Source organism: Triturus cristatus, chromosome 2_1 (assembly GCF_964204655.1).
Source record: "Triturus cristatus chromosome 2_1, aTriCri1.1, whole genome shotgun sequence".
Taxonomy (NCBI): Eukaryota; Metazoa; Chordata; class Amphibia; order Caudata; family Salamandridae; genus Triturus; species Triturus cristatus.
Window position 1 is genome coordinate 878414443 of NC_140581.1, and position 18447 is coordinate 878432889.

At 48.8% G+C, this 18447-nt stretch overlaps 1 protein-coding gene across 1 annotated transcript in view; it reads left to right on the forward strand.

Annotated features, from left to right (window-relative positions):
- LOC146866022 (transmembrane channel-like protein 2-B) overlaps positions 1-18447 on the forward strand; it is a 704484-nt gene that overhangs the window by 282103 nt on the left and 403934 nt on the right. The gene's annotated exons all lie outside the window — the stretch shown is intronic.

Genomic DNA, 18447 nt, shown 5'->3' on the forward strand with positions numbered 1-18447 from the left:
GTTCACCTTCCCTAACTGGAACTCTTACATCATCCCTCACCAAATCTCTAAAGGTTTTAAAACATTTTATGTTTACAATAATTGAACAATAAATGCACAATAATCAATTTCAACTTCGATATTTTGATTCTGTTCTCATTCCGTAAACGTCAGTCTCTTTCTGTAACCTGTTACAACTTGATGCTTATTCACTCGTTAACTAATCTCTGCATGGTACTTTCACAACAGTTGTCCTGTGCCAGCGTGGCACTCCGTGTTGTCTTCAACCAGTTGCAGTGCAACATTATAGCAACCGTCCAATCTTAGATTGTCAGACTATAACATATTTTCTCACTCCTTGCAGCGGTTTAGCCTCCCTTGCAATTTCTTGTGTACAATTTGTACAACCCTAAGGAAGCGTAAAAAACAAATAACTTTGTCTGCTCCACTGACTAAAATGACAGTATTTTAGTCAATACAAGAAACAATCAGTAATAAGGTTTTAACACCTTCTGACTTCTCTACACTTCCATAAACATGCACAAACGAAATCTTGACTAGCAGGATATCGCCTTAACTGATGTAGCTTCCCCTTTGCACAATAGACTCCACTAACACCAATCAATATTAGTACAATTACATCAATGTTATAGTTCCTATATCAATTGGGAAATTCAATGGTACTTCACAAATCCACACCACAAAAAGTAGCAGACAAATATCAACACCATATCAACTGTTTACTTATCTATCCCGGGATCTTAGACTACTGTGACTCCAATGACCCCAACAACTGCTCAACATCTAGCGCTTACACATCACTTATTCTCAAACACTACAATAAGACAAAATCTCAACAAAGACAATAACAATGCATGGCCGTATTGATACTCACACCTTCACTATTGCAACCACGTTCAAAACAGCACCACGCCAATCTTCAAGTTTGAGCTTCCGGGCTTCGGAATTTATAAACTAAGGCTTATTACTACAGTTCTGGTCTCGTGACATGAATCATCCTCTGCTACCAACTATTGGAGCAAGGGATTCAACCTGTTTCTTATTCATTAACAGGGACCCCGTGCTAACAGGCCGATGGATCTTTGTTGTCAGCTGAGATGTAAGAAGTTGAACCTCAATATAAATAGCTATTAACTGTCATTACCTTTAGTTCAGTCAAAAGAGAGAGTTAAGTAGGGTGGGCGGAACTCACCGAGCTTTACTTTGCACCATTCTACAGAGTTACACAGGAACTCTGTCAGGAATGCCATAGAGTTTCACCCACCCCTATCCCAAACATTCACATATATTTGAGAAGATTTGGGCTACCCTTGAACTAATAATGGTGTGTGGGTCAGAAGCCATGGTGTCATACAACAAAGTGACCATCAGTTTGCAGGTGTCTCTCATCTCTCTGGCTGGATTCTGTGATCCAGTGACAGCTCAATTTGAATCATATGTAAAATGAGCTCAAGGAAGGAGCGAAGAGTTTTTAAAATCTTTTGAGAGAAAACGGGCCGAGCATGACGTTGACATGTATCTAATGATAAGTTTGCTTCTAAGATGCCATACATTTCATAAACATATTTACTAAAATAACATTCATGATGATACCATCTTTGTGCTTTACTAATGATATTCAACTAGATATGGATTACATACATTGCAAATGTTTATGAATTGAAGTCTGTGAGGAAAAACCGTCTTGCGGTGCTATATGAATAGAGGCATGATGGTTTCCAGACAGAGAGGGCAGAGACAAATAACACTGCCTCTTTGTCAGGATCCTGCACTCCACTGGGGCAAATAAACTACCAGCAGGGCAGAGAGAAGGGGACACAGTGGTGCATTTCAAGGGACAGATCGCCCTGCCCCCTTCCCATCACCTCCCAATCTATTGCTCAGAGGGGCATTTAGGGGCAGAAGACTGCTGGACAGTGTACAAATTGTAAACTTAGGATAGAGTAAATAGTATGTCCTTCTGCCTTTTTGTGCATATCAGAATGTAGCTCTGGCTTTATGAACCTCACAGTAACAGTCTCTGACTGCTTCTGTTGTCCATGTGTACCACTTGCACAGCATACCCGTATCAGCCTCTACATAGCCCTGTGCTGTTATCCTGTCAATCTGTCTGTGTTACTGTCTCTCTCTGTGCCTCTACTTTCAAAAGGCAGGGCCTATGCTATTCTTCTTTTTCTCCCTGCACACACCGTATGCTGCCACATTGCACTCTGAGTCCCGTCGGAAGAAATACTGTGCCCTGTACACAAGAGTTTTCCGATGCTAGGGCAATGCAAGCACCACTTACCTGCAGATGAGCTCCCTGACGGAATTTCTCACCCACTTTAGGCTGGCAACATTACACATCTATTAGGGCTCACTGCACCAGGTGCGACGCACCTAGCATTGTTCACCGAAAAACACTGTAAATGGCCGTAAGCAGACTGCACTACTTCCAAAGACTGAGTGGGAAAAGGAGCAAAACTGCCCATGAAATGATGTTCCTAACAAAAATACACCCACAAAACGAGAATTAATGGGTAACAGAATTTTACACACCGTTTGCAGAATGAATGTTCAGGTATCCTGGTGCCATAGCATTATTATTAATTCTGCCAGTGGAGTGTCGGAATTTAGTAATTCCGCATTACAAGATTAACAAGATTACAAGATTAACTAAAATCATCCAATTCTGCCGGCAGAATAAAAAATGTCACCTAGCCCTAGAGGTAAGTTGAGTTTCTCATTCTTCTAGTTTCTCATTCTTGTATTGAAGTATTGTTCTCCAAATTTCATCTGTAAACGGTAACATAATCAATCAATCAATCAATAAATCAGTATTTAGTAATTAGTTAAGTCAGTTCAGTAAAAATCTAAATAAAGCATCAATACAATATATGTAACACGCGCGTTCCATAAAGAAACTTTCTAAGTCTAAGCTAAGTCAAGATCAATGCGAGAAGCATTAAAAAGGTATCAGGTCAGATACACATACCCGTGAGGGGAACGGCTTAGTTCACTTCAGTTCCTCCCTACCACAGACCCTAATTTGCTACGCCGTGAGGGGAATGGCCAGCTTGTTCACCGGCCACCGGGTCTTGCCGTGAGGGAAACGGACATCAGCAGACTACATTGCCCAGCAGGCTCCGGGTGGCGCTGGTCGATTGCGTCACTGCAGCGCCCGGCCCAATAAATACCCAGCAGCCCTCCTGTAGCGCGGGACGCGTGCTGTATTCACCTCCTTCAGCCGTGAGGGGAACGGCTTAGTTCACTTCAGTTCCTCCCTACCACAGACCCTAATTTGCTATGCCGTGAGGGGAACGGCCAGCTTGTTCACCGGCCACCGGGTCTTGCCGTGAGGGAAACGGACATCAGCAGACTACATTGCCCAACAGGCTCCGGGTGGCGCTGGTCAATTGCGGCACTGCAGCGCCCGGCCCAATAAATAACCAGCAGCCCTCCCGCAGCGCGGGTGTGCCCGGGCCGCGCCCGGGCTAAGCCCGGGCCAAGGGCGGGCCCGTCTGCGCCCGTCATCACCAGGAGGAGGCCGGGCTGGGCCTCCCCTTTTCCACTGGAACTCTGAGCAATTGACCCAAGGTACTGTTCGCTATATCAAGACTGACACCATTAGCTAGTCATCTCATTTGATATCAGTGTCTGTGTATCATCAGATTGTTGAGATAAGTTCTCCCAATGGGGAAGAGGAAATTAACGGAGGGAGGGGGTCCATTGCCAATTAAAAGAGGGAAAAAGATCAAGAAAGTCTCCCACGCGGCCAATAATTGTGTTCTCACCAGGATTGAAGGCATTGTGAATGAATGCGAAGATATTCTGGGTGAGAGTAATAACTCCATGGCAGCTGCGAGCACAATTGATCCTGAGGAAGTGTTAGTATTGGCCCAACCATATGAATGAGCTGTTCCCGCTATGTTTACTAGGAAATCATTAAAAAAATTACCAACTTTGCCAGTACACAATCCACCAGAGGGTATTCCTGGGCCCTCCTCTCCACAAGAAAACTTAGGCCCAAGTGATTCTTTGGGAGCCATCAATAAGGGAAATGTTCACGAAGGTCCGTTGGACCAAATACCTTGCTCAAATAGATTTGCAGCTTTAGACCCCAGCCCCGTAGATAGTCGAACCTCTATCCCGAATCTAGCAGGTGTGGCTGAGCCTCCTTTTAATTCAATACATTGCAGTCTGTGTGGCACCCATAATGCTGCTAGACTGCGCGCAGGGGATAGTCTACTCTCCAGCGCTGATTTCTCCCTGGTGAAGGCCCTCTCAGCCTCCTCTATCCTCTCCTGAGCTAAGACCCTCTCGGTCTCCAGCTTTTTCTCTTCTATGGTCAGCTGCGCCATCCCCCGGGCATGCTCTAACCTGAGCTTCTCCATGGCCAGCTGATGCTCCCTCTCTTCCCTCCTATCTACCCACTCCTCTGGGGACAGGGAAAGGGATGGGGGGCTGCTCCTGACACTGGACCCAGCAAGGGACTCCCTATCTATGGGGTCTTCACTCTCTACTGGCGTCCCTGTCAGGTAACCTTCCTCCTCCTCAGATTCCTCAGGGCTCCCCTCAGACCCACCACCCTCTCGGCGTGCGGCCCGGGCCCTATCTTCCTCGCTGCGCTCTCGCTCCCACTCCTCCTTTTGCCAAAGGATCAGGTTGTCCCTCAGTTTGGACTGGGTATCTGACTCACCCACCTCTATGTCCCTCTCCTCACAGAACCCTACCAGCTCCAACCTACTGTACCTAAACAGACTACAGAAGTTAAAAGCAGGCTCCATTTTGGCGGACGTTCTTGAGAAGAGTTCAACACAAGGAACCTGGGGGTTGGAGCTACACAGGAGTACACAATTCACAAAAGGTTTCAGTGAGATCTCTATCCGGGAGAACTCACACTCACTGTCTAGTGCCCCACACACCATCCACACACAACCCTCCCCTCGGACTGGTAAGGCAGTTTCTACCACCCCTGATCCCTCAACCTGACCACCACGTGACACAGGTACCAAACTCTGGGCGCAGGGCGGGGGACAAATGTACTGGACACAATTACACAATGATACCTTCAGGGGAAATAAAGGAACTTCAAAAACAATAATCCCTAAAATGTGATTATCTAATGCAGAGTTTTGTGGTGTAGCCAGTCGCTGCTGCGGTACTGCGCAAACGCAAGTCCAAATCCCACCGCTGCCACCAATGTTAGAAATGGGATTTCTGGTTGGCTAAGGCTTGCGCCAAAGCCAGGCAGAAACCACCACTCTAGTCAGGGCAAGGAAGTTACATGCCAAAGATAACCCCTGCTCACCCCCTTGGTAGCTTGGCACGAGCAGTCAGGCTTATATCTGAGGCAATGTGTAAAGCGTTTGCGCGCGCACCCAGCAACAACACCCAAGGCCCACCACAAAGGAAACTCCACACAAGGTATTCTATAAAAATAACCTTTGTATTATACACAACACATTAGATAAAACCACACACTTTACAATGTGCCAACAGGCACGGGCAGAATTTACAAGGGATTATGTACAAGACAGGGCCACCTGGACCACTGTCAGGAATTAGCACTTTTTAGATATTTAGCACACAAAATATATAAAATCACTGTAGCACAAAAATAATCTGTATAGCACACAACCAGTACTTACTGGTATCGGGGAAGTACCACCTACGTAACCCTAACTACTTTAGGAGACTGTCACGCAGGGAACTAGGACCTCACTAGCACCACCTGTACTAGGAGAAAGCAACAACCACCTACGTATCACAATACCTGTAGGGGTAATAGGACGTTACACATGATGCATCACATTCAGAGGTGTAGAGCAATGGCACATGACGCATCAAAACACATTCAGAGGTGCAAGGAAGGAACACACATGATGCATAGAACATTCAGAGGTGTAAAAGCAATGGCACATGATGCATCAACACACATTCAGAGGTGCAAGTAGGAACAATTGCGCAAGACTCCACATGAGCCACCACCTGTGGCAGTCCCTGGGCCAACTGGCCTGGTAGGGGCAAGGGCGCCCTGCGTTCAGTCAAGCTGCGCCAGCTGCGCAGACTAAAACAAAAATGGTCCCCCACCTAAACGTGGCAGCTGCCCACTAAGTGCTGGGCAGCTGGAAAACGAACCCTCTCTGGGCTCCATTCACTCGGAAAATGTCCCCTAGAGCCCTCGTGGCTCGGAACAGTCGTGCTCCCCTTCGTTGGAGTCCCACACGGGGGACTCTTTACACACAAGGCCCCCCTAGAGCCTCACGGGGCTCGAGACATGCTGTGGCAACTTTTGGAGCCTCCCGGGGCTCGATCACTGCCCCCGCACCCCCAGCACATGCGCGGAGTCCCCCAGCCCTGCTAAACACTCACCGGGCTGCTCGGGGACTCCCGCGTCGTCTCCGCTCTCCACGCCGGGGCTTCTAGTCACGCGGAGGGGCAGGCACCGACAATGTGCCTCGCGCCCCCTCCGCACCAGCTCCTCTCGCACTCCTTTCCTCCGTCCAGCGCGGGGTAGGCTCCCGCCTGGATCTTCGCTGCACAGGAGCGCGGGGTAGGCTCCCGTCCGCTTCCTGACTTCAAAACGAGGCTTCCGTCCCGCGGCACGCCCCCAGGCTTGCCTGACTTCCGGCCACGAACCGGGCTGCAGCGGTGATCTCGGTGATTAGAGGGGTGGGCTCCCTCCGTGAATGCAATCCTCGGCGGGGTAGGCACCCGCCGCAATCATAAGCAAATAAGCGGGGTGGGCACCCGCAAGCTGAATCAAAGCGCTTCACAGCGCTACAAGGTGAGCCAGCGCTCGCAGCGCTACCAAGGATCCTAAAAGCGCTCCCAGGCTCTGAGAGACAGCTAGTCCAGGAAAACAGCGCGCCCAGCGCTATAAAGTCCAGAAAGCGCTCCCAGGCGCTACAAGCAGTGTTCAGCAACAAAAAAGGTCCTTCAGAGAGCAGGGGGCAAAGGCTGGGCCCAGAGCCAGCTCACAGGGCCCTCCAGCAGGGAGGCAGTCCCCAGTGGCGGTCTCTCCTGGCGCCCAGCAGCAGCAGGCCCCCCCTCAAGTGGATCCTGGAAGAGAACAACATGTAAGGGGACACAGCCCCTTTTTATACAGTACAAGGCTTTGTCTAAGGTGCAGGGAAGGGGCGAACCAGTTCCAACAGGTTCCTGAGCACTTTGTTTTGCTCAGCCCCTCTCCCTATTCACTGGCAGGGCTAGGGTCATTAGACGCACCACAGGGGCCGGCGCCAGCATTGTGTGGGGGAAGCCCTGTCCTATTCAGGACCCAGGTACACTCCTCCCCAGCCATCAACATGCTAACTCCCCATTCACCACTGGGTGACTCCTCCTGACTCTGGGGAATTCCCTAGTCCGTCACCTGACCTCACCAGCCAATCGCCAGACAAGCCACACATTTCAGACTGCACACTGAAGTGCCCACTTCTAGAAGTGGCAATTCCACACCAGGTACATGCACGCCGCACACATCAACGCGCAGCATTCACTCCCACGAGTCCGCACATACCAAACACGGGCCTGCACACCCCACGCATCAGGAACTACCGGGACACATACATTCTCCCATGCATTCCTATGGGAGGGCAGGCCAACCTCACAACACGCACGCACTTTACCCTGGGACACAGCGGTAAAGTGCGCCGAAGTCAATAAAATCACTAAACCAGGTCACAATATTAAGCAAAAAGTCTCGGGGCTGAACCTGCCAGAAGGGCCAAGTCCAACAGGGACTTGGCCACGTTGAGGGAAAAGGTCGATGTGCTTGGACACAGGCACCCCGGCCCAGCCACCCTACCCCCTACCTACAAGGAAGAGCATAGCTGGGGGGGGGAAGTGTTCTGGGGAAAATGGGTGTGGGCTATTGTCAGGCCAGGTGTCCCAGGTCCAACCCCCTAATCATGGCTCTCTTCCCCTTAGTAATCCTATTCTACATTTTGAGTTTGATCTGGGTAAGGATATTGGAGGTAAGACATTAGAACAGTTCCACTCAAGAGCTAAACGCGATAGAACTGCACTGACTAGAGAAGGGCCAACTGATCAAACATGTTTAGGGCCCAATAGGGACAACCTATATACGAGGAATCCTATCTCTACAATTTTTATGACCAAGGTTCAAAAACCCCTGAGCAACCCCAGACTCGAAACCCAGGAATCTCTCCATAACAAAGTAATCCATTGGATAAGACACGTGAGAGGCTGTAGGTCGGTAATACGGGAGGACCTGGCTAAAGTTAAGAGGATTAAAAAGGAGGGATCGCAGACAGACTGTATAGAGTTACAGTTATTTAACGATGAAATCGCAGATAATCTGGTGGCACTTGAACATCGTACTACCCCCCCCCCCCCCGAGCACTCGAAAATACAGTTCCGCTTTTCCCCATTGTGGTCATCTGAAGGAGAAGGGATTGAGTCCGGGCTGAGTACAGTTGATTGACTGGTTACTACACTCCCGCCAGCATCAGATTTTAGACTAAATGATGTGGGAAGAGCTGTCCCTCCCTCCTGTTCTAATATTAGGGGGGTTGGGTCAGGGGCTTGGGGGAGACCATTGGATAACCATATTAGGCACACTAGCGCCAGTATTCATACCAATGACAGTGCTCCAGTGACCATTCGCTTTCTTTCCTGGAACATTGCTGGGTTGCAGAAAAAACTGCTATTGCCAGAGTGGAACAACTTTATAGACAAGTAAGATATCTGTCTGTTCCAGGAGACCTAGAGCACGATTCCCCTCTATAAGTCTGGGTTCACCACCTACTTTCTCCCAGCTTTAAACTCAGGGAAAGGTCGACCAGCAGGGGGGCTTCATATCTGGTTAATTATCGCTCTGAATTGGTCAATCTACATGCAAACAACCCCCACAAAGGATATCTTACACCTGACAGTGAAAGGCCCCAAAAACGGTCGAAATCTGGAAATATTCAACGTATATGCCAGAGGGTCTCCCGGGGCACAAGTTTCCTCCTAGAGAGCGAGCTGTCCAGTATTAACCCCAATTCAGTTGTCATTGTGGCAGGAGATTTTAACTGCACTTACGAACCCCTTTGTGCCGAGGATATTTTGGGCACTGGTGTACAGGATAATAAATTCGCAATACCCCATCTTAGTTTAGCCCCAATTAAGAAGTGGACACAAAGGGCCATACAAATGAGTGCTCTAACAGTGGAGCACAATTTAAGAGCAGTAAATGGTAGGACACGTTCTGATAAGTGTGGGGCCAATACATACAACAGGGCCAGTTGTCCATCAAGAATTGATTATATCCTATTGGACATACGGCTCTGGAATGATTTGGCCGATATGGAAATCTTACCATCACAAGATAGTGATCATAATCCGTTATGCATGCTTTTAAACAATAATTGGACAACTGTCAGGCCCCACAATGAACTGAGATTGGCAACAAAAGAAGTAGTGCCCTCTAATTGCAAACGACGCCTTAAATGGCACAGGGTCTCATTTGAGGAAGACAAATTGTGCAAAATTAGAGACCTTATAGAACTGAAGGCTTTCGAGGCCGATTTGCTTGGAGTGACCCCTGTGGGAACTCAGAGCTCTCCATCCCATCTTTTTATCAAAAAACCATTGAAAAGTTGGGAATGTTTTTTACTACATCGGATTACCCTGCCTCCAAAAAGCTTCCTAGGCCTTCCAATCTGTGGTACTCCAATACATGTAGAGAAAAGAGACGCATGCTGACTGTAGCCCTCCAAAGTAATGATATTTCCCTTGTCAGACTGGCCAGAAAAGTGTATTCCAGGGCAATTGATCAAGCCAAGCAAATCTGGGAAGAAGCGCATTGACAGGACCTTAAAGCTGCTTCCTCTTTGAAGGACACTACCTTGTTTTGGAGCCTTCTCCACAAAGGTAGCCAGAAGGGCGATTTGATACCTACTCACATTACGGAACTGCAGTGGCACACACACTTTTCTGCTCTGTACAATGAGGGCGACGGCCCTTTATCTCCAAATGTTGAAGAGCCGTCTTCATTCCTGACAATTTTTCCACCAGTTGAGCCTCTTGAGGTGGTTAGCCCAGTTGACATTTTTTAGCACAGTGAGGTTCTCCTTGCCATTGAAGGGTTAGCCTCGGGAAGAGCGGCGGGCCCTGACGTTATCCCCGGCGATCTTCTCCTTCAAGAACCTAAGTTATGGGCTGACTTTATTTTGCCTATATTGAATCTTGTCACCAGAGGCCACCCCGTCCCGGACTCTTGGAAAGGTGCCGAAGTGGTAGCTATACATAAAAAGGGGAATAGGGAGGATCCTGCCAACTACAGGCCTATAAGTTTAATCGATGTAATCCAGAAGGTGGTTGGTAGGGTACTCCTTATGAGGGTGAGGTCATGGATGGATGAGGGCAATGTGCTCTCGCACTTTCAGGCGGGCTTTAGACAGGGGGTGGGCACGATGGACGAGGTCTTCCGGTTTTACATGACCTACTGGAAAACAGTGGTCATTGGGAAAGGCAGTTTATACCTGGCCTTTATTGATCTTAAGACCGCGTTTGACCTGGTCCCTCGTGCCAATTTATGGCGGGTACTGTCTGATTTGGGATTTCCCCCTATGCTACTCGATATCATTAAGCGCCTCCATGAGGGGAATTATGCAAGAATTAGGTGGGGAAATCAAGGCCAGCTGACAGAAAGGGTCGTAGTCAATAGGGGAGTACGCCAGGGTTGTGTGTTGGCTCCAACTTTGTTTTCCCTCTTTATAAATGGGGTGGTTGACCATTTGAAAGAGGTTCCATCTGATGCTCCGTCCCTGGCAGGAGAAAAATCCCCTACCCTCCTCTTTGCTGACGATACCCTTTTGATGTCAAAAACCCCAAGTGGCCTGCAAAGGTTGCTTGACAGGTTCAGCCAGTTTTGTGTTGCACAGGGTTTAGTGATCAACACTACTAAAACTAAACTAATGGTATTATCTCCATCTAAACGCTTCAGGAATGACATCACACTGAATGGCACATTATTAGATACTGTTGATTCCTTTGACTATTTGGGTATTCGGATCAACAACATGATGAAATGGAATAGCCACTTAGCCAAAATGCTATTTTATTACAAGAGGGTGGCGGGGGCTGTTCTACGAGAACAGCGCCTCACTTTTAGTAGATCAGTCACTCCGGCCCTTACAGTCTATGATGGGAAAGCACTACCCTCAGCATTATATGGGGCTGAGCTATGGGGGTTTGAGAATGTTAGCGATCTGGAGAAATCTGAGAACAACTTTTTAAGAAGTTTGGTTTCTCTTCCACTCTCTACCCCCTTGACACCCCTCCGGAAAAACATGGGTAAGCGTTCCATTAAGGATATAGCTAGATTGCGCCCGCTGCTTTTTTGGGTCCGTTTGAGACAAACCCCCGAATTGGCCAACTATGCCATTGCCTTGAATGAGATTATTCATTTAAATACAGGTAACAAGATCCAATGGATCTGCAAATTAATACAGCTGGTCACAGAAATTGGATTTGGGGAGGCATGGGTTAGTCAGACTCCACCTGCAAAGCAAATCATAAGAAAAGCATATTGGGATTGGGTGTGGGGTGTGGAAGCCCGAAATACCAACCGTGGGTCTCTTACAGATCAGTTCCTGGAGCACAAGCTGGTGGCCAAAATTGAGCAGTATCTCGATTTTATTCAATCCCCACGCGATAGAACGCTCTTTATGAGACTCAGGTTTGGCACACTCCCGCTCAACACTTTTGTATCAGGCTGGAAAAGTCTGAGAGCAACATCTACCAAATGTCCTGGTTGCTCTGCCCCCCTAGAAGCCATCCCCGACTTCCTCTTCGCGTGCCCGGCTTATAGGGCGGTAAGGACAAAGCGGCTCAGACCAATCTGTAGAAATATGGGTTTTGCGGGCTACAGGGTGGCATTATGCTTTATTCTAACCGATGTTTCTTCACTTGCTACGGTTTGCGGGGAAGCTAAATATTTGGGGTGTGCTTGGCTAATACGTACTAAAATGTTAATGTCCTGCAATAGCTAGGCCCTCAGAGTTTATGTATATTTTGTGTGCACATTGGGTACTGTTTTTATAGTCTTATATGTACATATCCTCTTTTATACTATTTTATATTGCTATATGATGTATAATGCTGATTTTTTTATGTTGAACCATACTTGGTGTACTTTTATGATATTTTATATCGAATAAAGTAATTTGAAACAGAAGCATGAAGAATTCTGATGAGAGTATCAAGAATAAGCTTAAAGCTTTAGCAGAATAGGCTGGAAAGTATTATCAGCTTTACTAGCAGTAGATCAAGAAATAAACTGTGACTTCTTATAAAGAAATGCCCAAGAAACCCACGACAGAGCCTTCTCTCATAGAGTCAGCGAAAGGGAACACACCTAATGTGCGCTGCGCAAAGAACTCTTGAAGTTGTTCCTCTAAGTTAGGAACATGCACTAATATAAATACACTCTATGTTGCAACATTAATTCCTGTCTTCTTCCTGTTGACAAATAAGATTTCAGCACACTCCTTGGAACTGGTTTACTCCCCATTTTATTACCAGAGTATAATCATTCTTTAACTATATGTCCTTGGATGTTGCAGCACTTTCTTTCTTGTCTCTCAAATCTTATTCCCATGAATCATCCTCCATGTCGATTACATATTTTGTAGTGGGAACCTCACTATCAATCGCCTAAAACAGCAAACATCTATTCATTAACTGATAAACAGCACCTTTTGAAATTTCAATGTCTGCAGCAAAGTCAAGAAAAACATCTTGCACAAAAGTTGTTTAAAGTGAAAACAATAATTTCAATATTAATGGGTGGGACTTCATGTTGAATCATGACCACTTCAACCATGTCAATTTTACAACTTTCTTTCTACATACAATTTACTTAGAAATCTTTGGGGCATATTATCAAGAACGTGTGATAACCATTGCAAAAGGAACTTAACTTAACCTACCACATCGCAGTCCATCGTGGGAAATGTATGCTGTGTTAGCCAAGTATTCACAACATGGCGGTACCATGCGATAGACACCAGATAACTCGTCAAATGGCCGCATTTTAAACAACGCCACACTGCAAAAATACGAAACACGAACGCCAAAAAAGCTGCAATGAGGCCAATCGCGGTACAAAAACCCGCGAAAACAAGCCACAGGCCTTCAAATCCCACGCGTCTTGAGGGAAAATGCACTATAAAAGCCAAACAAGTAAAACACACCAGAAAGAATCCAGTGTCACAGAGGTGACAGAACACTACCAGCAACTGACCGACAATCAGATTACCTGGAATGCAGCCTGAGTGTCGAGGAGGACAATGGATGAGGCCAAGAGGCGCTGGCATGACGTAAAAACCAAAAGCAGGCCCAAAGCCGCTGCCAACAGGAAGGCAGCAACGGCGACAGGAGGTGGGAGTCCTGCGCCACAGGAGGAGCTGGAGGAAACGGAGGCCAGTCATCAGTGTGGAGATTGGGGCAAGGAGGTGGGAGTACGCACACAGCTTGAGATGACCTGACACAACAACAACAGGGTGAGGATCCAACAGGGACTCGGGGGACATGGGGAAATGGGCACAATGGCACACATGCACAACTATGTGTAGCACACTGCACACTCACAATTACCCAGGAACATGTCCCCCATCCCTGTGGCACACTGCAGCACACACACATAGCAATCACAGCACATCCCATGACAATGTGGCACAAAGTGCAACACCAACACTGCAGAACAGGGGACACAACTGGGCCTGCCCATGTGCCGAAACAGGCCAATCACATTGGACAGAGCAAGGAGCTGTGAGATGAATATGTACGGGTACAACCTCACATCAGCCATTTAGTCCAAATGTCCACTGTACCAACACAAATTGCCAGCACCGCCCAAACAGTCACAATGTACATTGTCACACAGTCTGCATGTCTGCAACAACAATGTGCCAACATAAATGTCAACACATTATCACCATGCATCTCCCCTTCACATTGAAGAGGGATAAACAACACCTTCAGCAGGTCAGACCAGACAACCCATCAGTGATGCCGGAGACGACCACCACACCTTCGACGCCCTACAAAAGCCCATGGACATCCCATGCAACCCACCACCAGGGCCAGGGCGGACAAGCTACTTAGAGGAGAACCCAGCACCTGCAACAGACCACACAGCATGAAGCACCTGCAAGCACGGCAGTCCCACAACACCTCACCCACCCACACATGGTACCTCAATGCCAGGTGTCTGAACGCCAAAAGGAGGTGGGCCAACAGGTACGGGTGTAGTCCGAACCCATGGAAGGCCAAATAGAACACATACTTGGGTGTCCATTACCCTTCAGGGACCACCTACACCTCACAAAGGAGACCCACACTGCCATAGAGACACATGCAGATGCACATTCCCAGTACAGAACCACGCCCGGGGGCACGCACACATCAGTCACACACCCACGTTGGCTCTGCGTACGACGGCACAGTCCACTCCCATTACGATTTGAATGGGTGAAGACAAAGCTACATGTCCAAGACCTAACCCGCTGCCTGCAGTGACATGTAGGCGACTGCTGTACACAGCACAATGTAATCTCACAGGGCCCAGGGCCCTCATGCATACAACAAGATCACAGGGACACATGCAGATAATATGTTGAACTGGCTATGGGCACGTGCGCCCGGACCATTTATTGGCAGGGCCACAAGTACAGTGACGCCTGTGCTGGATGTGTGTGGGGTGAGTGCAAGCCATCCCTCAGGGAGTTGCAGGTACTGGCAACAAATACAACAGTGAACACTATAAATACAGAAAAAGACAACACCAGCATTACAGGGTCAACTGTGGAGCACCATGGAGGTAGCCGGAGCAAGTCCAGAGGACACAAAATGAGCAATTGGAAGTGTCCGTGAGTTGCAGTGCGCTGAGTTTGGGGCACCAGAGTTGAGCGCACTGTGTGGGGGAAATGTGTAAGATTGTGTCCCTTAGGGACATTCCTGATGCAGCTGCAGTGGGGGGGTGTCACACCTGCATCATCTTCCTCATCGTCAACCCAGGTCTCCCAGACCGACTGAGCTGACATTGCAGCATGAACTCTCCACAGCACATGCCAAAAACAGTAATGGACGATGATTCATGGTGCACAGAGATAGTGGCACCTGGAGTGCTGAGCAGGGTATTGCAGAAGATGGCATCCACGACAGGTGTGAGTAACTCCGTAAGTCTGTCAGTACGACAGTTCCGACACTGGCAGTTGGCGTTTGGAGTTGGTCCTGGCGGTGGTGGCGTATGCCTCCTGTGGTGATGCGACGTCTGGGTTGGTCAGGACTCGATCTGATGTGTGAGACCTGGTGGGCCACACTTGAGGCCAGAGGTAGTGAATAGCGCAGAGCCACATGCACATGGCGTCGATGACCCTAAAACCACCATCACAGAGGTCATCCAATATTCATTCAGACAGGGTCCCTGTCTTGAGCTGCACAGAGTTAGTGTCCCCAGATGCACAGCGGCCGGCACAGGCACACCGCCACGGGATGGTGACTTGTGGTCTCCTGAGGTAGAGCTACGCAGACTGAGCGGGTCCCCGTCGATGTCGAAGGTGAATGAGGCAGAGGATTGCAGGGGACAGTGGAAGGTGGAGGAGTGGAAAGCGACAGCCTTGTTGCCACCACCAATTCGGCATCAGCTGCATGGGGATGAAAACTACCCCCTAGTCCATAGGCTCAGACGCCACCAATGTATGACCAGAGAGTGTCCATGATTGTCGGGGAACAGACTTAGTGGCACCGGGGCTGAAAGTGGATGAAGTCTTCGTTGAGGCCTGTACAATGACATCAAGTCAGCCATAAATAAATCAAGACTGAATTCGAATTGTGTGTGACAAACTTGACCTCAGTGTAGGCCTGAGGCAGCGGTCAGCAGTGGGCCCCAGCCACGTGTGGTTGGGATGCTATGCACATGGTTGCAGCCACCTGATCGAAGGGAGTACAGTGAAGTAGAATCTTCCTTATTGTGCGTACTCGGACAATGTATGATCAAGACTCAGTTCCAAATGTGTGACCTACATATCTGTAGTGTAGGCCGAAGGCAGAGGTCAGCAGGAGACAACAGACAGGTGTCGTAAGAATGCCATGTACATATTTGGTGGCACCACTTCGAAGGGAGTACACAGATATTCACTCTGCAGTTAACATGTGTACTCTGCCATTGTGTAATCAAGAGTCAGTTCCAAATGTATGACCCACTTGACCATAGTGAAGGCCGGAGGCAGCAGTAGAGTACGTCAACGAGAAAGGAGTAAAGCGTGCCTGTGTCGTGGAGGCCGTGATGGTCTGAGGAGGCTGCCAAGGAGGGCCTTGTGTTTGGAGCTTGCGCCAGCACGTGGTGGGCCCTCCTTGACACATGCTGGTGTCGGCATGTGCTCTGTGTGGCCTGGCTGACGGGTGCGGGCTTGACGGGTTTGGGGTCCAGCGGGCTGGGGAATGGCAGGCGCACAGAATCGCAGGCAACTCCGCTCACGAGGACGGAGTCGGCCTCGTGGCGGGATGAGAGGCGCCGCCCTGGCACAGACATTGGGCAGAGAACCATGCCCAGGGCTACGTGCTTTTTATTCACACCCCTACGCTGGCCTGGTGTACGCTGGGCCATCCCACTCTGCTCACGCTTACGGGCTTACGGGGGGACGTAACAGGCAACATTTCAGTAGACTCCCCCACTGGCTGGGGTGACATTGTTGTGTCCACTGTCCACTACACTCAATACACCAGCGGTGTATGTTGCCATGGATATGGGTGTGTTCTGCATACTGCGGTCTGTCCAGCACATCTCCGCCACTCTTGGCATTGTGTTCTTTCCCAATCATGGTTCTTCTGCCTCATTCACACATGCCTGGTTCCCAACTCTCCCCACATTCCGCTATTGTGTGGCTGAGGTGCCATGCTGTTGATGGCTCATGTTCACGGCTTGCCCAGGTTACCATTGTAGGTTGTTCTGTCGTGTCTGGTGGGTGGGCATGTTGTTTTGCATGTTGGTTGTGGTTTTGTGACGTGTGCATTGCCAGAGTTGTGAGTTGCATGGTTTTGGAGTTGAGGTGTGTGGGGTGTTCATTTGGAACTTGCCAAGGGGCTGTGCATTTTCCTTGGTGCCATCCTGGGAGCGCTGGTTGATGATGGACTGTCAGAGGATAAAGGAATCATGCACATTGGCTGGGTATTTGGAGACGACATTGGTGGAGATTCCATGGTGTTCGGATGTTACCTGCATATTGATGTGAGACGTGTGCTTTCTGTTGCGGTGATTGTGTGCTGTGTCACCAGGGGGCACAGGTAGGACATGTGTGCTGTGGATTGCCCCCAACACGCACGTGCATCCAGCTATGGCGTGTGGTCCTTGCTTGGTCTCCAGCGGATTCTGCGCATTGTGGTGGACGTTTAGGTACTGGGGTACCAGGCTGATGATGGTGTCCAGGTGAGGTGTAAGGGACTTGGATGTGGCTGGCTGTGAGACTCCTCCAACTCTGGCGGGTGTTGTATGGGGGGTACAAGAGGCCAACATGTGCAGCACAGCCAGCAGCTTCGTGTGGGGTGGTATGTTGGTTGTCCACTGTGTTGGTGCCGTCAGCCTGATGGGCAATGATGGTCAGAATGCGTAAGATGGTTTTCCTTTTGAGCCTGTGGTGGGCAATGAAGTTCCCTGGTGTTGGATCTGTGAGTTTGGTGCATTTTCAGAAGGTCGCTGTCTTTGTCTGCGCTTCCTCAGTGGTGATCCGGGCCGGGAGTGGGGGAGGGTAGGGGTGGGTACTGGGTGTGGTGGAGGTGGGTGTTGTTGCCCTGTTGGGGCTCCGGGCTGCGTGTTCAGTTGCCCGGGTGCATCTGTTGTTCTTCATGTTTGGCTCTGGGCTGTGTTCCCTTGGCTGCTGCCGGTTGTCGTCCGACTTTGCACCAGGTCAGAGCAGGTGTTAATTTCCTGCTGCTAACGCGCCTTATCGCATGTTTTGTGATCTTATCGCCAATCTGGCTGGTCGTTGTGAATGTTGCGGAGTGGTGTTGTCGTGGCTTTTTGCACGGAAACACCTATTCTGCATCTCATTAGCGATAGTTGCCGGGGTCATCTGTGGTGATGTTTTTTGCGGATGCTATTGCCGGAAAAGTGGTGCTATGGGCTGTCAGCACCAGTTTGTGAATGGGGAGATAAATTTATCGCAACTTTGACTGCACTAATGTGCTGTTAATTCAGCGATTGCTCCTTGAGAATATGGCCCTTTGTCTGAAAAGCAGCTTCTCTTAAACACGGTTTATTCTAGCATGTACCAGCATGGAAAGGTTTACTTCTATAAGCTTAGGCCCTCACAGATTTCTATGTTAATTATACAAACATATTATATCAGTGTTACCACAGGATAGATAATGATCATGGATTTAGAATAAAATCCTGATACCGAATTGCAAATGTGGCACCGTGCATATCACAGCACGGAATAAACGTGGCAGGAT